This window comes from Lissotriton vulgaris, chromosome 4_1 (assembly GCF_964263255.1).
Source record: "Lissotriton vulgaris chromosome 4_1, aLisVul1.2, whole genome shotgun sequence".
Classification (NCBI taxonomy): Eukaryota; Metazoa; Chordata; class Amphibia; order Caudata; family Salamandridae; genus Lissotriton; species Lissotriton vulgaris.
Genome location: NC_141691.1, coordinates 1,580,128,175 through 1,580,150,540, shown reverse-complemented (window position 1 = coordinate 1,580,150,540; position 22,366 = coordinate 1,580,128,175). Strand labels below are relative to the sequence as shown.

General features: G+C 51.8%; 1 protein-coding gene across 1 annotated transcript in view; it reads left to right on the top strand.

Annotated features, from left to right (window-relative positions):
* The window catches only part of PDE7A (phosphodiesterase 7A), a 1,213,253-nt gene that overhangs the window by 407,973 nt on the left and 782,914 nt on the right, over positions 1-22,366 (top strand). The gene's annotated exons all lie outside the window — the stretch shown is intronic.

Here is a 22,366-nt window from a genome sequence, read left to right as displayed (position 1 = left end):
CGATCGGAGGTGACGAAGAGGCGCCGGCCTGTCTGGAGGCTGCTGGACGGCGCAGAAGGCTAACGGAAGAAGAGGTGGTGCCATCTTGCCTCTCACCATCTGTGCCCTGGGGGCGACTCATCGGACGGCCCAACAGTCTGGGAGCGAAGGGGCGAGTGCTGCCCTCTGATCGCATCGATCTCCCGGTGTCCACGGAGCGAACTTAGCTGCAGGTGGAGGACCATAGCTGGCTTTCCGGGTCGCTTTGGGAGGTCGTGAAGAGCCTGGATCTGAGCTGAGGCGTCGCACCATGTCGACAAGGAATCGCCTGAATAAACCGGGGAAGGATGGTCCTGGTAAGGGGGCATCTGGATCGCCCCCCGGCCCTAGCAAATCGCCGGCCAAGGACGACACTGATGGCCCGGTCACGAAGGCCTTCCTGATAGAGCTTTTCTCCTCCATCAAGGACGATATTACGGAACTAAAAGCACAACTAGCTTCCGACCTCCGAGAGGTCCGCCGTGATGTGGACGGCATCGGCGAACGTGTAGCGACCCTAGAGGACCACGACTTGGGCCTCAGTGGAGATGTCCATCAGCTACAGCAGGATTTGCTCCGGCTCCGCGAGCAGAATCTGGATCTCCAGACCCACTGTGAGGACTTGGAAAACCGGTCCCGCCGTAATAACATTCGAATACGAGCGGTGCCCTGAGACGGAGGCGGTAGGAACCTACGGGAGTACGTGGAGGCTCTCTTTTTGCATATTCTGGCGGAGGACGATCGCACTGAGGTCAAGATGGACAGAGTACATCGGGTAGGCCTGCCACGTGGCGCTCGCTCGCCGCCTCCCGACATCTTGGTCTGTCCACGATTTCCAATTGAAGGAGACAATCTTACGGAAGGCGAGGGACACCAATAACTTGCTTTTTCGTGGGCACAGCCCTCAGCTTTTTCAAGATCTGGCGGCTTCCACCTTGCAAAAACGACGGGACTTCCGCCCGATCACGGCCTTCCTGAGGGAGCACGGGGTATCCTACTCCTGGGGTCACCCCTTTCGGCTTATTTTCAGGTGGCAAAATAGACTGGTGCAGGTGCGATCCCTAGCAGCCGCCAGGGAACTGCTCGGAATGGAGGAAACAGCCGCGGCGGCGGCCGCCAGCGCCTCCCCAGGACGACGTCGCCGTTCCCGTTCCCCCAGCATGGCAGAGAGTGGGCCGACACGGCGTAGCAGAGTGTCAGTTTCCATCGGCGAGTCAGAGTGAAAGGGGAGATGTTTTGGCATCACTGGCTCTGGTGACTGAGTCGAGCCGAGTGGACAGTTCCTCGGCGGCCTAGGCTCCCTCGACAGCGGCCCGTGGGAGCTGGGGGGGCTCTACCATCTCAGGTACTCTGTGGGACAGTTCTCCACTGGAGGGTTACCCCGACCCTGAACTCGAGGGGGGCATTACCAGGGTCTTCTACCCCCAACCCTTATGGTCATGTCCGATTTTCATTGTTCTCTGTCTAGTTCTGACTTTTTCCTTTTTGAGTTTTGTTTTTGAGGCTCCTGTGGGTTTTGGTAGGGTGGCTTGGGAAAGGACCTGGTGGTGGTGGCTGGGGACTTGGTATGGCTGTGGTGTGTCTGGTTTTGTTCTGGCGATATGGACTGCACTGATTAAAGCAATGGGGGGGGGGGGGGGGTGTTGGACTCAATGTCGCCTGTTACAATAGGCTCCTGGAATGTTAAAGGCCTTAATTCTCCTCAAAAGCGCAAGAAAGTATGGAAGTATATTCTTGATCATCAGTTGGATGTGGTGGGCCTGCAGGAGACTCATTTGGCCCGTAAAGATGAATCTAGACTTAAGCACAGGCAATTTCCCCTGATTTACATATCCTCGGCCGCTACTAAGCACCGAGGGGTGGCGCTTTTGTTCTGCTCTACACTTCAGTTTCAACCTCTGGGGGTGCGGGGGGACAAGGAGGGGCGGTGGCTGATGGTGAAGGGGATGCTCATGGGTAAGCTTTGCACGTGGGTGGTTGTATATGCGCCAAACGCGGGCCAACATGGGTTCTTTGAGGCTTTCTTGAGGGTGGTGGGGGATTTCGGGGAGGGAGCGTTGATAGTGATGGGGGATTTCAATTTGGTTTGGGACAAAGGTCTTGATTGTTCACATCAGCAGAGGACAGAGGCGGGACTCTTTTCCCCGGAACTGCGCGATGCTTTGTTGAGTTTGGGCCTTATTGATAGCTGGCGCTCCCTTCACCGCCGCACTAGGGACTACACGTTCTATTCCCATGTCCACCACACATATTCCCGTCTTGATCACATTTGTTTACATAGATCTCTACGGGGCGACTTGCGCGATAGCAAAATATTTCCACTCTCGGTCTCTGATCATAGCCTTCTGGCGACATGCTTGATCTGGGCCCCAGGGTCGTCCCCTCATCGCAAATGGTATTTCCCTGCAACCCTCACGCGGGATGAGGAATCCTGCAAAAAGCTTAGGGCTGCCATTGGTGAGTTTTTTGAGCTTACCAAGGCTGGTGACACCTCGGTCTTCACCCAATGGGACGCCTTCAAGGCGACGAAGCGGGGCACGTGCATTGCATTGAACTCCGCCCTGAACAAGCTTAGGCGCGAGGAGAGGGAGGCGCTGGAGGCGGAACTGGCGACACTGGAAACTGCGCATAAGCAGAATCCTTCTAGAAAGACCCTTCGCCCTCTTGCTGCGGTGCGGGGGAAGCTTAGGGCGCACTATAATGATCGGGCTGAATATACCCTCTTGCGCCTGCGGCGCCTTTCTTATGCTCAGGGCAACAAAGTGGGGAAACATCTGGCACGGCAGCTCCGTGATAAACGTGAGAGGGAATATGTGGGTGGCATTCGGACCCCCTCCGGCGTCGTGGAACATAGAGATGCGGTTAAGGCTGAGCTTTTCGGCGACTTCTATGCCGCCTTATACTCGGCAGACCGCCTGGCGCCGGCCGCTCAGCGTGAATACTTAGAAGCCCTGTCGCTTCCGCAGGTTTCCAAGGAATGGAACAAACTCTTGGAGGCCCCCTTTACTAGGGAGGAGGTGTTGACCGCCATTCGGTCCCTTAAACCGCAGAAAGCTCCGGGCCCGGACGGCTACACGGCTTCCTTCTATCAGACGTTCGCGTCTGAGTTGGGGGACCACTTGGTGACTCTTTTCAACAGCATGAGGGAGGCGGGCCACACTACGGGCACTATGGCGGAAGCTATGATCTCGATCATTCCCAAAGCGGGGAAGGACCCCTCTAAATGCGAATCGTACCGGGCCATAGCCCTGTTAAACGTTGATGCGAAATTGTATTCCTCTATCCTGGCTACCCGGCTCCAGGACCTCATACCTGCCCTCATCCATCCCGATCAATCGGGCTTCATAAAGGGTCGCCAGACCCATGACAACACTAGACGGCTGATCTATCTGATCGAGAAAGCTAATCGCTTTAAGATTCCAGCTGTTCTGGTAGGCCTTGATGCTGAAAAGGCGTTTGATCAGGTGGACTGGGACTTCCTCTTTAGTACCTTACAGGCCTTTGGTTTTTCTCCCAAATTTATAGATATGCTTCGGGCCAATTATCATGGCCCGCGCTCGAGGGTAATGGTGAATGGTCACGTCTCACCCTTTTTTGCTCACTCCCGGGGTACGAGGCAGGGCTGCCCCCTATCTCCCTTACTTTTCGCGCTCAGCATCGAGCCTCTTGCCATTCGGGTGCGGGAAGACCCGGATATTGTGGGTCTCCCCTTTTCGGGGGAACAGCACAAAATATCTTTTTGCTGACGATGTCCTATTGTCGCTAGCTGACCCCGGGACTTCCCTCCTGCGTGTGCAGGACGTGCTTTCCCAGTTCGAAACGGTGGCGGGATTTCGGGTCAATCCTGGCAAATCCTACATTCTCAATCTCACGCTGCCACTTTCTGAGGTAGTGCGCATCCGATCGCTCACGCCCTTTCCTGGTCTAACTCCTCCATACAATACCTCGGGGTCCGGCTGACCTCATCCGTCGCCACCCTGTATACGGCTAACTTCCCTCCTCTGCTGACCCAGATACAGGCTGAGCTTAATCGCTGGAAGCCCATGTTTATCTCCTGGTTGGGACGCGTGCATGCCATCAAGATGACGATGCTCCCCAAGCTCCTTTATCTGTTCCAAGCCCTCCCTATTACTTTGGAAGGGGTTTTTTTTCGGCGTCTTAAATCTGATTCTGCGCTACATCTGGCAAGGAGGTCGAGCTAGACTCTCCTTTCTTAAGCTTCGCCGGCCATTGAGGAAGGGCGGGGCTGGCCTTCCAGACATGCTTCTTTACTACAAAGCGGCACAACTCTGGGTGCTGGCGGAATGGACCCAAATGGAGTCGGAAAAGCACTGGCTGCATATGGACAGGAGTGTGGCGGGACGTTCCATATGGGACCTGGTTTGGAAGGCGAAGGGGGATCGGCCACGCAACACCTACATTAGCACCCCTAAAAGTACTAGGCTGAAGGTCTGGGATTCGGTCTCTAGTGACGAAAGATGGACCTCCTTCCCCTCCCCCTTCACGCCTATTCACTTTAACCCAGCGTTTCCGCTGGCTCTTGTTGAGGGACACTTTGATGGGTGGAGGGCGGGGGGCTGCCACGCACTTACACATTTGTTCCATGGTTATGAGCCGCTCACCTTCCAAAATTGCATGCGTGACTATGGGGTGCCACCTACTGAGCGCTACCGGCACGCCCAGCTGCTGCATTGGGCATTGTCGCCTGAGGTACGGGATGCCGCGACGCGGCCTCCCACGGATTTCGAATCTTATATCACTCGTACATCATCTATGAAAGGGGTGATTTCATTCCTCTATGATTTGCTATTGACCACTGCTATCTCACCTCGCCCTAGATACATGGGTTTGTGGGAGGAACACCTGGGGCGGGATATCTCCGACGAGGAGTGGTCTCATCTCTGGCGTGATCTGCACAGATTTAATCATTCTATCGATCTTCGGGAGGCCCATATGAAGACCATGCTGGATTGGTATCTGTATCCGACTCGGTTGAAAAAGATTTTTCCTTCTGCATCTGATAGATGTTGGCGGGGCTGTGGTCTTCTTGGGGACTTTCGCCATATCTGGTGGGATTGCCCCATCATACGCCCCTATTGGGAGGAGATACTGTCTCATATTAGGGAGATCCTGGGCAACCCGGTTCCAGATTCCATCGACTTCGTGGGCCTTCGGGACTCGCTTTTGGAGCACCAGACCAGGGCTGACAAGCCCATCCTTTGGCTCTGCTTGGGTGCGGCCAAGCTGACCCTGGCTGCTGCATGGAAGAAGAGGGAGGCCCCTGCTCTTTCCCTTTGGTTCGCTGGGTTGTGGAAGTTGCTGAGTGTGGAGCGTGTGGCGGACATTTTCAGAAATAACTTTAAGAACTTTACTTTCAGATGGGGGCCACTGGTCCGCTTTCTCTCTCGAGGGTTGCCGTCAGCGGTTTGCCCGCCCACCATACGCGCCCTACATCTGTTCCAGGTGTGAAGTCTGTTAGTGCGAACGTCTGTTGTTAGGCTGCCACCACCGGACGGAGGGAAGTAGTGGGGAGGTTGGAGCCTCTGGGAGGGGGGGGGGGGGGGGGGTTCTGGGGGGGGGGGGGGGGGGTTCATTTTTCTTTCCTAGAGGGGGATGGGGACTTTTGTTTTTTCATGTCCGGCCTTGCCGCTTTGTTTTCCTCATGGCCGGGACGCTTGGAGGCGCAAATGGACTTGGTCGGATAAGCCTCTGACTTGGACAGCTTTGCCCGGTGCCTGTGAGGGCGCTTGCCCCTCCGGGACTTCTCGGGGGGATTGATGTTGTCCCGGGCGGATTTTTGAACTCTTTTTCTCTGCTTTGAGCGACGACATTGTACGACCCTTCATTACTATTATTGCTGCTTGGCCTTATTGAATTGGCCCCTGCGAGGGCGCTTCTTGTTTTTGCTCTACATGTGATTCCATCCCTTCTCTCCTCTGTTATTTCTATCTTTCTATCTTCTCAATAAAAAATATCTTTAACAAAAAAAATCAATACAACAGGTGATGCTGATTACCACACGTTCTCCTTTTTGCACTGTATGGTTCTATCCGTAAAAATATATGCCTTTGCAATTGTAATGGTAATTTTAAATGTGAAATGTGTTATCTGTAACAGCAGTGCACTTCCACACCATATATATCGTACTCTGCCATGCCACTCTTACATTCTGCTCACTCCATGCCACTCTTTGCCACTCCACTGAGACTTTCTGCTCTGACACAACACTCCCTTTTAACCGTGTTGATCAGTAGCCATTCTGGTGTACAAATGGCTAAACAAATTGGCAAAGCCAATAGCTCCTTCATAGGCAGGGCCTGTTGGTTTTGCCAATGCTTGTTTAGTGTGTGTTTTTTTGGGTGGTTGTGTATGTTAAAGACAAAACGGCTCTAAAATTACTTTGTTATTAGATAGATATTTTTATTTTTCAAAAATGTTTGGGCCAGTTGTGTTTACAAATGTAATCTGTTGAATGTGATTTGACTTGTGCTTATGATGGGTACTTTGAACCACTGATTACTCGCCTTCCCATCAGACTAGATCTGTAAAACTTAATCAGCAATGCTACTCCGCTTCTAACTACTACATGAGGCTCAGCATTGGCTCCGTACGGCTCAGAAGTGAAAGAGCAGAGCTGCCTATAAGCACAACCCATGTGTGCGGATGTCAGTCCTTTGCTTTCCGTGTCTCAAGTAGATATGGAGCTCCTTTCTTGGTTCTTTGGTCTTCCAACGACTTACAAAAACGAATTCCAGTGTGCTTGGTGATCAACGAATAGTATAGGTTTCGAACCATACCACCACTGGTAAAAACAGACATTACTTACAAACCCATACGTGTGCATCTCTGGTATTTAGGATTGGGACTCAGTTGGGCAATAAATGTGCCCTCGTGCATGCAAAGGCTAACTAGTGTCTGGGAGACACAGCTGTACCTTGACTAACTCAATAAGTAATTGTAGCCTTCATGTAACTCGCTTCAAGTCACAGGCACAGACTTTCCTTACATGTCTTGAGGCCGTAACCTGCAAGAGTTCAACATCACAATCAAAGTCCTCCACTAAGTCAAATCCGAAGACCAGGTGCAAATATGAAAAAGTGAAACTGAACTCTACCCTATCCCACCACTCTGAAACCAAAGAGAAGGTGTTGGGGCTCCATTATTAGTCATTCACCTTTGAGGTCTTTGGTCCTAGGCATAATTCCTTTACTGATACCTGTGCATCCAGAGTTTCCCAGACCATCCGCGATGCCACAGCAAATTGAAGCCTTCAAGGAGGCTACGTAGTAAATTTTTGGTGCATTTCTGGTTTCCCCTGATTGTTCTTCACGCCCAAGACACTGCTGGTGCCCTCATTCGGGTTACTTCGAGCAGACCTCTTTAGCCCCATCTCACCTCTTGGGACCTGGTTTGAGCCCCATGCCGAAACATGTACCTCCACCCCATCATCAGACTTGCACAGTGCCTTCCATTTTCATGCTGCTGCCAATTTGCCATTGCCACTGAGGATTCTTATGTCTGACACCAAGCAGGCTTCAGCTTGATCTTATCCTATGTCATGGTACAAAATTACAAAAGCGCAACCCGTCATCGTATACCTGGACTCTGATCCAGTGCCTCTTGTACACGCCGGCACAGGTGCTCTGACTTTTTGGGGGCTCAATCAGCTCATGGGATCACCCAGAATGTAGATGATGGTGGTGAGGCGGAAGGTTTTTCTTCCGCCTCACTACATAGATGCCTTTTACATTGCTTTGCAAGAAGTTAGTGGCTTTGGCACATCTCCCGAGGCAGAACATGACTATTCGCTTGAGCCACCAACAGAAGGCGAAGAACAGGTCTCCCTCAGGGAAATGCCTTTCGATGGTGCCCACCTTTTCGATGAGAAGGAATACTTTGTAATGTAGCTCTTTAAAGAAAGTAGAGGCATGGCTCTCTCTTTCAGTTTGTTGACCCTTGGCAAGTAGTTTTCACACTAGTTCAGGAGGTTGAGGCTATTCCAGAGGTCTGACATATAGCGAAAGACAGCCTACCCAACTGGTACAGGAGACACCCCAGTCCTTTTGAGGCAGTTGATATGGGTCTGGCAGGCAGCGTTCTGAGGTAAGTTCCATCATTGCCCCCCATTGTGGCTAATCCATTACATCCAACAGATAGGACAGCACGACTATGCCATGCCTTTTTCTTTTTTGCCCCACCAAATATTCCACCTACAGAATAGCACCTGTAACTGCAGGAGGAGCAAGCCTTGCTCTCTAAGGGTGCTATCAAGAAGGTACCACACTCTGAAAAGGAGAGGAATGTTGCACTCCATTTCCTTGTGCCTGAAGTAGGGTGTGGGGGAGTCGGACCTACTTTGACCTTCAGCTTCTAAATGCCATTCTATGGAAGATCACATTTAAAATGTTTATACTGGTCTACATCCCGCCTGCCTTTGACTTGAGCTACCAGATGGTGTCCTTTGAACTACAGGATGTCTATTTTCAAATGCCCTTCCTGCAGACCCACAGACATTATTTATGGTTCAACGTAGGCCATTGGCATTTTCAGTTCGCAACGCCCTACTTCAGCCTCACCAGCACTTCTTGGATATTCACAAAAGTGATGATGGTGATCGCTGCCCACCTTTGAGACGGAGGCTACCTGTGTTCCCTTACCTCGACTTCTGACTGTTGCGAGCGAGCTCGCCACATTTAGTCGTAACCCGCCTTCACTTGACAAACTCCTGATATTGCTGTGGTTCACTGTCCAAGAGCTGAAGTTACACCTGACTCCTTTGCAGGGGGTTTCCATTCATTGAAGTGCAGTTCAGCGCCCCCACGCCCTGCCTTCTGAAACCATTTCGGAATATTCAGACACTGTTCCCGATGTTACATTCTCAATCCTGTATCTTGGTGAAAGTGCTCCTAGGTTTCTTGGCTTTCTTAGACTTATGCATTCTCAGTGTCTGCTATGCCGGATTGCAAGTGCAGGCTCTGCAACTGAATCTGAATTTTCAATAGGTCTAGCGTCAAGAAAATCTGATGGATGTGATTAAGATCTTGGAGGAGGTGGCTCACAATCTACAGTGGAGACTGCTCTACCACATTGGGATGGCGGCAGGTCCTCTAACTTTTCACCCCCAGAGCTGATCGTAGCAGTGGAAATATCCTTGCTGAGTTTGGGAAGTCATTTGATGAAGTTAGAGACCAGAGAAGCCATGTCTCCAACAGATATCTGGCTCCACATCGATCTGTTGGAGTTGTGAACCATTCATCTGGCTCTGAAAGCTTTCCTGTAGTCCCAGGGGAGACCGGCCCAGGTTCTTACAGACAACACCACTGCCATGTAGTACTGCAACAAAAATGGCAGAGTAGATCTAGTGTCCTGTGCCCAGAAGTTCTGCACCTTTGGAAGTTTTTTGGAGTGTCGGTGCATTTCCTTGATTGTGAGCCACCTGACAAGATCCCTTCATGCCAGATCAGAAGAACTGAGAAGGAGGCATCTGGCAGATCACAAGTGTCATCTGCTTTCTGAGGTGGCAAAGAACATCTTCCTGCAGTGGGAAGAACCTTGGCTAGATCTGGTCACAATTAAAAAAAAAAAAAAATATTTGTATTTGCTTTTTTACAGTGCATAAACAACACTGGCCTGTCACATAAGACCATCAACCACCACCCTTCGTGCCCCCCCCCCCCCCCCCAATAATATGTTCATCCTCTTTTCCATCCAGCTTCACATTGCTTCTCCAAGGACCGCAGGGTATTAAATCACAGACCCAAATAAATTCGCCCTCCAACAGAAGCAGCCTAGGCTCCCTTCCTCTCGGGTTCAGTCCTCCATCCAAGCCATGATATCGGCGTCACTTCCCTCACACCTTATTAAACTTCTTAGGGCACCCCCTTGCCTAGTACATGATCCTCTCTGCGGCCATGTTCAGGTCCATACCCCTTCTCCACTCATCGAGCCCTGGCGGGGCAGGAGCCCCCCACGCCTTCGCCACATCCCTCTTAGCTACCACCATAGCCAGAACTACAAAGATCAAGAGTGGGCGGCTCAAGTCAATACCATTCTTAATACCTAGCAGGACCAATTTGGGATCCAGCGGTAGGGTGACCTCAACAACCTCACCCAGCTCCTTCAAGACCTTTGCCCAACACTGCTATATGTTAATGCACTGCCAATAAATGTGGTAGAAATCCCCCCTCTCCTATCAACATCTGAGGCACCCTGTGTCGCTGGCCCTCCCCATACGGTGTAGGCATACCCTATCGTAATAGGGCCTGTGCAAGATCTTAAACTGAATAAGCCGTAGGCGGTACTTGATGGCAACTTCCCTTGGGTGCATCAGGGCTGTATCCCAATCCACTGTATCCATCTCCCCCACATCCCGCTCTCAAGATTCTCTAAGTTTTACAATCCCATCTGGTATATTATTGATCAATGTTTTATAGGTCAGGGAGACTGCTTTGCACGAAATATGTTCCTGTATTAATCCCCCCTCCAGTGGTGCATACTCCAGCAAGGGCCCCACCAGAGTCTTCGCCCGCAATGCGTGTCGCAGCTGTGCGTATCTATAGTTCTGTGTGGTGCAGCCCAAATTCTGCCCTCAAAACTTGGAAGGACTTTAGCTCCCCCCTCTTCAACAGGTCCCCCAGTATGGAAATACCGATATCGTCCCACCTCTGGAACCCACGCAGCTTGTGTAGCTCCTTCAGCCAAGTTAGTGCCATATTGGGGTCTGTTTTGTCGGTGTGTGCTTCCAGCCTATTATCCTGGTCGCTCTCTCCCAAATCCCCAGCATGGCCCTGGTGGCCGAAAGCAGTCGTTCCTTCCCCTTGCCTCCATATATATAGTAGAGGCAGGTGCGCCGCGCCATGGTTCTCCTCGTTAAGTGGAATGCACTGCCGGGGCATGCAACCATTCATTGATGGGGGCAAGATGTTCCGCCCAGTAATAGGTTTCGATTGTTTGGCAGCGATATTCCACAATTATACTGGTTCCGCTGCAGGGTCCCCAGTGCTACCCTGGACTGTTTCTCTAGCCACAGCAAGGACCTCAGCTCTGCGTTTATATCATTAAAAACCTGGCGGGGAAGCGGGAAGTATTATTCATTCTGAAGGGTGTACAAAAACCTCGGTAACGTTGTCATTTTAAACCTGGCTGCACGGCCCAAGATCGTGAGAGGGAGCGCCTTCTATCTAGCAGCATCCTCGGCAAAATTATCCAACACCCGATGAACGTTCCTCTTGTAGGAGAGGTTTCTATCTAATTCTCAGCGTCCCAGGCAAGTAGGACCAGTCCTCTTCCCCCCCCCCACCTCCCAGGGGGACGTAGAGAATGGACTTATGCCAGTTAATCTGATAGCCCGCATGGGCACCATAACGGCCCAGTAGCGCGAACAAGGCCGGAACTGTGGTGACAGGGTGAGTAATATATAGTAGGACGTCAACCGCATACAACAATATTTTTTATTCGTGGGAGTCGGACTGGTCGATTCTAAAGCCCCGGATATCCTTGTTCTGTCTAATCTCGCATGCCACCACCTCTATGGTTAGGGCAAAGAGCAACAGGGACAGGGCGCCCCCATGTCTGGTCCCCCTTTGTATAGGGAAATCCTCAGATAACACCCCGTTGACTTTAAATCTGGCTCTTGGGTCCGTATGCAATAGCCGCACCCACTGCCAGAACTTGGGTCCGAAACCGAACCTGGACAACACCCCTTCGAGGAATGGCCAATGTACCGCGTCAAACGCTTTTTCAGCGTCCAGGGATAACCACAAGTGAGGGTCCTGTCGAGCATGCACCTCCATCAACCAGTTATAGGTCCTTCTGAGGTTGTCTGGTTGCCCTATCTGGCAGAAAGCCGGTCTGATCTAAATGGACTAGGTTAGGGATCACCCGCCGTCATCTAAGGGCTAAAATTGTGGCTAAGAGTTTAACCTCCACATTAAGGATCGATATGGGGCGGTACGAAGCGCAGTCCTCTTGGGGCTTACCTGCCTTATATTTCGGGATAATTGTGGCCATGCGTAAGTCAGGTGGCAGCATACCCTCCTGATCCGCTCCCTCAAACCGTGTCAAAAGGTGGCGAGCAAGGAGATCCGCTGTTTTTTTAAAGAATTCGTCAGGAAACCCGTTGGGGCCAGGGGATTTCCCCGGACGAAGTTTAGTCAAGGCCTCCTTAATTTCATCTATGGATATACCCCCCTCTAGATCCCGCTGGTCTTCTTCCGAAAGAGCAGGGATGTCGATTTGGGCCATGTATCTCAGCGCGTCCTCTTGTGTACCCAGGTTCCCCGCCTCATAAAAGGCCCTGTAGTAAGCTGCAAAGGTCTGAGCCACCTGTGTGTCTGTCCGCCGCAGCTGTCCCCGCTAGTCTCTCACCTGCTCCACCCATCGGGTATCCCTCTCTTCCTTGCTCAACCATGCCAAGAGTCTCCCCGACTTATCCCCAACATCGTACAGCCTGTGTAAAGTTGCAAGCACCTCCGCTTTTGCCTCACCCGTCGCCAAGTCCCTATATTGTCGCTGCACGTCCTGAAGCCGTCTGAGTTCGGGAGTCTTTATGAACCACATGATCGCGCTCCAGGTCCGAGATATGGGCTACCAGAGTCCGTACCTCTTTCTGCACTTTTCTCCTTTCCCATGCTAGTCTGTTCTGAGCCCTGTCCCGCAGAACCGCCTTAAGGCCTTCCCAAAGGACCACCCCTGACGAGACTGAGCCCTCGTCTGCTATGTAGACCTTCACAACCGCTCTCAGGCCCTTCAGTAGATCCTTATTCTGTAAATCCCAGGCAGTTAGCCGCCATTGTTCGTCGCCCCCCACACTCGCTAGGAGAGGCGAGTGGTCCGATATACCTCTCACTTGATACTCCGCCATGTCCTCCACACATAATGCCTGCCTGGACGTAAAGATGTAATCTAGTCTGGAGTACATCCCATAGGCCCCCGAGAAATATGAGTAGGTGCAATCGTCTGGATGCAGCCACACGTCCACTAGTTCCAGGGTGGAGACAGTTCTAGCCAGAGGAGTGGGGGTTGCGTCCCTAGGTCTACCTCCTGATCTATCCTGCGCAGAAGACATGACATCATTAAAGTCCCCCCTACCAACTGCAAGGTTTCCGAGGTATTCAGTAAGATGTCTGTGATACCCGACATTGTCTTGGCCTATAGCTTTGGCTGGGCACAAACGGAAACAATCGTAAGCTCCTGTCGTCCCCATGTTCCCCTCACCCCCACGTAAGTCCCCAATGGGTCCGTCTAGGTCTGTACAACCATAGAAGGGGAGTCTTCTTAATCAGGATAGCAACCCCTCTGGAGCCCAATGTATACCCTGCATGTGCCAGCACTATGTAGGGACCCCTCTCCAGGAAGCCACACTTGGTGCCCCGAAGGTGCGTCTCCTGCATCAGAACAATATCGGGCCTCACTCGTTTCACATAGGCTTGTACCAAACCCCTTTTAACTTTGTTGCCCAGGCCATTCACGTTCCAAGTGAGGGCTGTAGTCCCCCCTCCCGTCGGGACCTCTGTTCCATGACTACCTAGCAATATACAGGGCCTCGTACCACAAAACTCACAATTGCGGAGGGAGTTAGGCTCCGGGATCCCAGGTGTGAATGACGGTCCCAATCATGACATGCTGAGACAAACCCCCCCCCCCCAACAAACAACTCCAACTCTATTGCAGATTCGTCTAGATCCGCCCCCCCTAAGAAATTCGCTGTGAAGTCCGTTAACCAAGAAATCTACACAGATATACGTGCAAGCAAATGCGAACAATAAAGAACAGACCAGAAAACAAAGCAATGATAAGGCGTTGTCCATCTTGCTTGCTCCCCGACCACTTAGTCCCTACTCGGTCAGCCCATCGTGTCCTATTTTCACGAATTAGAGTCCGGGTGGTCCCCCTGCGACGTCCCCGCCTCCAGCACCGGATCCTGTTCCAATTCGCTAATCGCCTCTAACAGGGAATGCAGAGACTGCTCTTCCGTGGCATCACATTCCGAAGAAGTACCACCAGGCTCTTCCTCCTCCGACCGTGCGTTCCCAGCAAGACAGTGGAACCTGGACCCCGTCAGCCGACCGGGGGCCAGGGAGGCCGAGCTCCGCCTCCGTCGCCATACTGATCCTTTTACAGGGTAAGGGGTTGGCACCACCGTCCTACTGCCACACGTTTGCCTCAGTCTCTGTGGCCTTGGCAACACCCTCAAGGTCTCCGCTGATTTCCCAGCATTCGATTCCCCCCGAGCCCCTACCGCAGGTCTTGTCAGGGGGGACGCTCCTCGAGCCACTGCCATGCGTCTTCCGGGTGTGAAAAAAAGTATGTTTGCTCTTTTTAGATGACCTTTAACTTGGCAGGGAAAAGAAGCATGTACTGAATGCGGAGATCCTTAGTTTAGCCTTCACCGCATCAAAGGAGCACCTCTGCTTCTGCACCTCCTGGCTGTAGTCCGGGAATATCATGATCTGCGTGTTCTCCAGATGGATTTCCCCTTGCTTCCGAGCTTCCTGCAAGATCTTGTCTATCCACATAATTCCGGAAGTGGGCAATGACTGGCCGTGGCCTAGCACCCACCGACGGCTTTGCCAGCAGTGCCCGATGGACCCTTTCTATCACAAAGCAAGTCGAGAACTTATCTTTCGGAAAAATGCGCAACAACCAGGAGCTCAGGAACTCCGTCATATTATTCCCTTCAATTCCTTCCCTAAATCCCACAAAACGGAGGTTATTGCGCCGGGCTCTGTTTTCTGCATCCACCTTCCACATGAGCGGTTTATGCGAGGAGTGGAGCTCTGCCAAGCCCTTCTTCAAGTCCTGAATAGGGTCTTCGGCCTCCCCCAGCCTTGTCTCAGCCACTGTCACTCGCTCTGTCAAATTTCGAAAGTCCTGCCGCAGGAGCGTGACCTCGGAGCCCACCTCACCGATCATGGTTTCCAGGGCCGCACGGGATGCCTGTATGTACTCTCGTGATGCTTGTATAGCTCCCATCAGGAGGGCCGTGTCTGTACGCACTTCCGGCGAGTCGGTCTCCTGGGGAAGAGGCGTTGTGTGGTGTATCGGTCTAGGGTCCCCTGTCGGGGGGTCCTGAGTTCTGTCTTTCTTGCCCATGTTGTGCTGCCCACTAGCTGTGCTTCGGCCGGGTTTGTGCTATCCGCTGACTCCTCTTGTTCTTGCCGCCCCTCACCCCGTCACTGCCTCACTGTAGTGCAGCCCTCAATTGCAGCTCTTCACCAGGTGACACCCGGCGCCCGCTCCCTGGCCACCCCAGAAAGTCCTGTGATGGTCCGGCTCTCGGGGAAGGAGGGGGGGAGGGGCCATAATTAGCAGAACCAGGCACAAGAGGCAGAATGGGTATCTCACCCGCTCAGCCGATGTTCGACATATATGCCCCGGGGTTTCTCCTCTGTTGTAGCTAGAGGCGTCGACCAAACAGCCCCTGCGCCAAGCCTTCTCACCGGGCTCCAGTGGTCCAGTCAGCGCCCTCTTGCTGTTGCCCTTCTGCTGTGGAGAGCCACTGTCCCCTGTCGAGGCACTCGTATCTCCGAGGAGAGTGGGGCAGTTCAGTCCCTCAAGTCTGCCCAATCTCTTCTCCTGCTCCTCGGGCCAGCCAGGAGGCCTCCTCTCGGCCCAATCCCGCCCTCCCCAGACAGTGTATGACAGGGAGGAGGGGATCGCAGAGAAGGATCACTGCCACCCCCTCCGCACGACCTCTCCGATGTGGGGTTTCACCTTGTTATCCCCCAAAACGGCCGGCCCGCCCTTCCGCTCGGCCGCTCTCACCTCAGGCTGCCGCAGGATCTATTGAGGCCTCGCCCGGTCCCTCCTCCACTGCAATCGGGGCTGCTCCGGTTCGGGGCCGGGCCGTGGCGGGCCACCTGTCCTTCGCCTCCGCCACCGACCGTCGACAGAGCTGCACACTCCCGGATGCCAGGTCTCCGCAAGACGCAGCGTCCCTTGCGCTTCTCTATGTCGGCAGGATCACATCAGCCCCATCTTAGGCCGCACTGCCGATGCTCCGCGCTCGTCTCCACCTCTGCACTTAGCGGGTTCCGCCAGCGCCCAGACAAGTCACAGAGACTGTTGGAGGAAACAGGGACCCTCGCAAAGTCAGAATCGACGGTTTTTAGGACTGCGGGCTACCGTATGAGCAGACGGATCAATGATTCAAGCCGGAGCTCCGTAGGCACACGTCTTACTCGGTCACGCCCCGATCTGGTCACACTCTTGAGTTTGTTCAAAGTTTTCCTTAAGAATACTCGTTAGTAGATGCGTTCAGGCTGGAATGGAACACAACTCTTGTTCACCTTCCCGTCCCTGCCTCTCCTGAGTTCTGAAAAAGATCAAGAACAACCAAGCCCAATTCATCTAAGTAGTCCTATATTGGGCTTGGGGGAGTGTAGTACCCGAAACGTCTGGGAATGAGCATCTGCTCTTCAACAGTCTCCCACTTCAAGAGAACCTCCTGTTTCGGCAACAGGACAGGGTTTTTCAACCAAGTCTTCACAAAAGGTCTTTGAAAAGGAGTAACCTGCATTTAGAACGCGCTACTCTGATTGTGTTGCAGTACGCGCGCAGCGCTTCTGTATTTTAAATAATTACCGCTTTTTGTATTTTCTTTAAATATAATTTTCTTACCCCCTGCTTTAAACTCTGTCGCCGCGCCCACTGACCTGCACCATAATTGGGCCCCCCACCGCTTGTAGAGCGGAGTTCTTCGTGTTGGCATTGTTTACGTGTGGCGCCTGGCCGCCATATTGGGGGTGCTGTACTTTCAGCGCGCCACCGGACTCCGCGCTCTAGTGCTCCGTTTGGAGACCAGGTGAGGCTGTATTTAAGGCGAGCTCTGTGAGCAGCTCGGCCTTGAAAAGGAGTAACCTGCATTTAGAACGCGCTACTCTGATTGTGTTGCAGTACGCGCGCAGCGCTTCTGTATTTTAAATAATTACAGCTTTTTGTATTTTCTTTAAATATAATTTTCTTACCCCCTGCTTTTAACTCTGTCGCCGCGCCCACAGACCTGCACCATAATTGGGCCCCCCACCGCTTGTAGAGCGGAGTTCTTCGTGTTGGCATTGTTTACGTGTGGTGCCTGGCCGCCATATTGGGGGTGCTGTACTTTCAGCGCGCCACCAGACTCAGCGCTCTAGTGCTCAGTTTGGAGACCAGGTGAGGCTGTATTTAAAGCTCACTCCCCCCGCGCAGCGGTGACGCGCAGCGGTATCGCCTGACTCGCGCTGGAGTCAAGCCAGAGTCCTGCCCGTCTGCGCCTGTCCGCGCTAAGGACGCGTGGACTGTGGTAGGACTCTATCCTCTTGCTATAATGATTTATCATTATTCCTCTGAGTCGTTACACCTGATCAGACATACCTTGCCCCCTTGCTCGCACTCGGGTCAACATCCTCTGTGTGGTACTCATATTTGTCCTTGTGGCCGGTGGGTATTATCGGCTCCGCTGAAGGCCCCTAGTCAGGTAGTGTTACATCGGAATAATGAACTCCCTCCCCCTAGTGCCATTAAACTGTGGCACCATAATGTCAGGTCCCTGTCGAAACACCACCGAGATATTTACGAAGTTATCTCTTTAGAAGGCCCTGATGTCTTCTTTATGACGGAGACCTGGCTAGGCGATGAGGACTCGGCCATTATCAATCTGGCCCTCCCCCCAGGCTATGCAATCTACACCTTGAATCGTAAGGGGAGAGGCGGAGGTATTGCCATGGCTTTTAAAACCTGTTTCACCTGTACTTGGAAGCCTATGGACTTGGTGGGCGCTGAATGTGCTCAATTCTCCATCAGCACTAGCCCGAACCAAACCCTCTCAGGTCTGGTAATATACCGCCCTCCTGGGAGTGACTGTGCTTTTAGGAAAGCTCTTCCTGAGCTGGTAAGCTCTCTCTCTCTGCTCACCTCCAATCTCACCATCATCGGCGATCTTAACATCCATTTCGACGCCTTGGAGGTACCAGCGGTCAGTGGTTTGCTTGACGATCTCGAAGCTGTACAGTTGACCCAATTGGTCCGTCATCCGACTCACGAGGGTGGTCATATTCTAGATCCGGTCTTCACAAACCTTCAACTGGCTGAGGTCTCACCCCCCAAACCTATGGGATGGAGTGATCATCCCCTCATTGAGCTTTTTATCACTACGGCAGCTTTCCCTACCGGGAAGCCCGATAAAACATCTTTCAGGCGTCCCTGGAAAAAGCTCAAATTGGAGGATTTCCATCGTGTTCTGACCACTACACCCCTGGCTCATCCGGATGACGTTGAATCTGGGTATAACACCTTCTGCGCTTGGATTGTTCGAGCGCTCGACGTACTGATACCAGCCACCTGGAGTAGGAACCGTTCCTCCCAGTCAAACCCTTGGTACTCGGAGGACCTCAGGAGAATAAAAGCCACCTGTCGACAAGCCGAAAGAGCTTGGAGGAAGAGATATGAGAAAGACCTAAAAGTATCCTACCTGGCTAAGGTTAAGGTTTACCATAGAGCTGTCTGCCGGGCCCGAGCTGATTACTATGCACGGGAATTCCAGGCAAGTTCTAACCCTTCCAAACTGGTTTTTAAAGTCTTGAAGGAGCTCACAGTGAACAGACTCCCTAATACCGAGGTCTGCTCCCTTGCCCACTGTGAGGGATTGGCCAGTTTCTTTGTGGAAAAAGTAAACGCCATCTATCGCTCTTTTCCCAAAGTTGACCCGGATAGCACGACCTTAACACCTCGTACTTCTCAAGGCTTGGCCACTCTTCCCATACCATCGGAACCGGAGTTTAATCTCCTGGTGGCCAAGGTCAAATCTGGCTCTCCAGATGACCCTCTGAGACCAGCCCAGTTTGTGGACTCAGCGCCCCTCTGCCTTCCTCCTATTCGCCATCTAGTGGAGCAATCCCTAACCACCGGTTCAGTTCCGCCTGCCTGGAAGGCTGCCTGCGTCATGCCTATCATATAAAAACCGGGACTGGATCCGTTGAAGCCGGAGAGCTATCGACCAATTTCTCTCCTTCCATGGGTGGCAAAGATCACAGAGGCCCATGTGAATAACATCTTAACGAAACATCTGACTTCAGCACAACTATTGGATCCCACACAGAATGGCTTTAGACCTGGACACAGTACAGAGACGGCACTCTTATTTATGGTCGAACACCTCCGCTCTGTACTAGATGCTGGTCAAACGGCGGCACTGGTCCTTTTGGACCTTAGTGCCGCCTTTGACACTGTATCCCATCCCATTCTTGTCCAGAGGCTTGGTGAGGCTGGCATTTCAGGCAGTGCGTTAGACTGGTTTCAGTCGTTCCTTTCGGAACGCTCCTTTCAGGTCGTTGTACCACCATTTAGATCTAAATCTCGTGCCATCACCCAAGGAGTCCCGCAGGGGTCGCCGTTGAGCCCCACTCTCTTTAACCTGTACGTTCAACCATTAGCGGAGGTTGCGAAGAGTTGGGGTCTCACAATGGTATCCTACGCCGATGATACCCAGTTGGCGGTGGCCCTTAACGGAGATTCCGACCAACTGGCATCCAACTTTGCGGATGGTTTGAGGGCAATTGCCAGTTGGCTAACGGCCAACTGTTTACAGCTCAACGCCCTCAAAACCGAGGTGATGGTACTGGGAAAACAGCCTGATCTGTGGGGTGCAAACTGGTGGCCTAAGGAGCTGGGACCCCCCAACCAAAACCTGTGTCGGAACTTAAGAACAATGGCGTTTGGCTGGATTCCAAACTCACCTTCTCGTGCCACACTAAGAAGGTGGCATCTATGTGCTTTGGCATCTTACGTGGTTTGAGGCCTATCCTCAAATTCTTCTATGCCCCCACTCGCCAGATGGTGGTTCAAGCGAGTGTATTATCTAGACTCGACTACGCCAGCGTATTACTTGTGGGCGCTAACCAGGCGGAAGTCCTGCGATTCCAACGGGTCCAGAATGCGGCAGCCAGAGCCCTGGTAGGCCTCCCGCGTGTCTGCTCAGCCCGCAGCACAATTGTTAAACTACACTGGTTGCCAGTCATCAGACGCATCGAATTCAAGGCCTTATGTTTTGCTTTCAAAATTCTGAAATCTGACACACCCGCCATCCTCCAGCATCTCCTGACTCCTTATATTCCTTCGCGTAGCCTGCGCTCTGCTGGCCAAAGTCTGGCACTTGTTCCCCGTTTCCATAAATGCAGATTGGGCGGTCGATCGTTCATGGTGTTGGCCGCCAAACCGTGGAATGCACTTCCTGTCCACATTCGTTCTTTAGAAAACCTTTTCGCCTTTAGGAAAGCTGTGAAAACTTATCTTTTCCCCCTGCCCTATTAGCTTCCTTTTGATTTCTGCTTGTTAGTTATGTTCTTTTCAGATATAGCGCCGGGACGCCCCTTCGCTGGGGCAGCTGTGCGCTCAAAAATATACTTAACATAACATAACAATCTACACCTTCGCTCGTGGAAATTTAATTGCGGCAGCTAATCCAAAGTGGTGGGACTTATCCCCGTGCTAGGCGACCTTCCACAAAATATCATTTAATCCAGGCTCTGGGAATAATTTGCGCGCTGGTGTTGAATCTGAAAGACCAACTGTTTACCTGCCAAACTGTCAGTGGTTCTTGGTCTTTTAGTCTTTGGCACAGCCTTGCAGTAGGTATTATTAAAAAATTGTCAGGCCTTTCAATGTTTACTGGACCAACCATCCTTGTGTAAATCTTCTGTTGTGATTAAAGTGTGGCAGGGTATGCTCAGACGTGAGTCCCTTGCTCACTTTGCCACTGGATTCAAGCAAGCCGGGCTGAAGATGGCTGGAATGCCAGAAACCGGTCCTCGGAAGCTTGTTTCCGGTCCAGGGAAGACATGGCTTGGCAGTTCGGGCTGGACTGTTCCCATGAGGCACAGGGTCAGACTGATTTGCATATAGCCATGTCTGAACTGAGGTGGCAGAGTGGGCTAAAGAACGGTGATGGATTAAACCCAGATCTTTTGACAGGTTGTGAGTGTTTGATTGATTCAGATGCTCCGTCCATCACCACCCCCTTTCGTACCTACCTGCCAAACTGTCAGTGGTTCTTGGTCTTTTTGTCTTTGGCACAGCCTTGCTGTAGGTATTATTAAAAATTGTCAGGCCTTTCAATGTTTACTGGACCAACCACCCTTGTGTAAATCTTCTGTTGTGATTAAAGTTATTAAAGATTTGACTCGCATGTTCCCTCCCTAGTAGATTGTGATGCCAGAGTGAGACAGTGATTTGATCTTGACATTTATCACGGATGTGCCCTTCAAGTTGATGCATAGCGGCTCTCTGGAGCTCCTGACTTTAAAGACGGTCTTCCTCTTTGCGATTACATCAGCTCGTCACATAAGTGAACTCGAGGCCGTTTCATTGCAACCCCCATACACTAACTTTTTCCATTACGAGTTTGTGCTGAGGACTCTGGCAGCATTCTTGCTAAAAGTTGTGACTCCCTTTCACGTGGGGCAATTTTTTACCCTGCCTGCATTGTTTGCTCCCCATAAACTATTGACGAGGAGGGGCTCCATCAACTGAACTACAAAAGAGCCATATGCTTTTACAGTGATCATACCAAGGAGCACCATGTGGACAATCCGCTTTTTCTGGGGTTCTCCTCAGCAAAGAAACAAGAAGGCTGGGCAAAAGAGGACCATGTTGAGGTTGCTGGTCCTTTGCATGTAGATCTGTTGCACTCTGGCTAAGAAACTGCCCTGGGAAGGTCTGAAAGCCCATACTTTCAAGGCTAAAGCTGCTACCACTGTGTAGTGCTTGTCCATGGCATTTGGTATGCTGCAACATGGGTACAGTGCACACATTTATGAAGCACTACTACCTTGACCCCCATGTCCACTTTGCCTGCTCAGTCCTGCAGAACACATTGTGCATGTCACAGACCTTCCATCTAGGGAGGTAATGCTTTTGCATCTTTTAAGTTGAGTTATCTACAGTTAGTAAACAAGCTACTTTCCTTCAGTAATGCTTTTTCTGGTGGATATTCTAACCACAGATTCCCCGCTGCCCAACAATCTCCCTATTCTGTTAAGTGGGCTCTTTTTAATAACTGAAAAGGCCTCATCTTAGTGCTCTGTACACATTACCACCAGTACTTCTCGCTCTGTGTCTAAGGGTGCAGAAAGGGAAAAAGAAAGAAAGTGACATCACGCAGTATTGGCGCATATGTGTCCACTCATCACTTACGGAGCTAAAGCGGAGCTGCACTGCTCTAGCTACTGCTGATGAAAAGTTTTCTAGATCCGGCCTGGCTCCTGGGAAGGATTCTAAGTTGAGGAACCTGTGATTGGATAGAGTATCTACCAGAAGGAGTGTACCAGAGGTAAGTAACTTCTATATAATATTTGACTATTATTTGATTGTGATA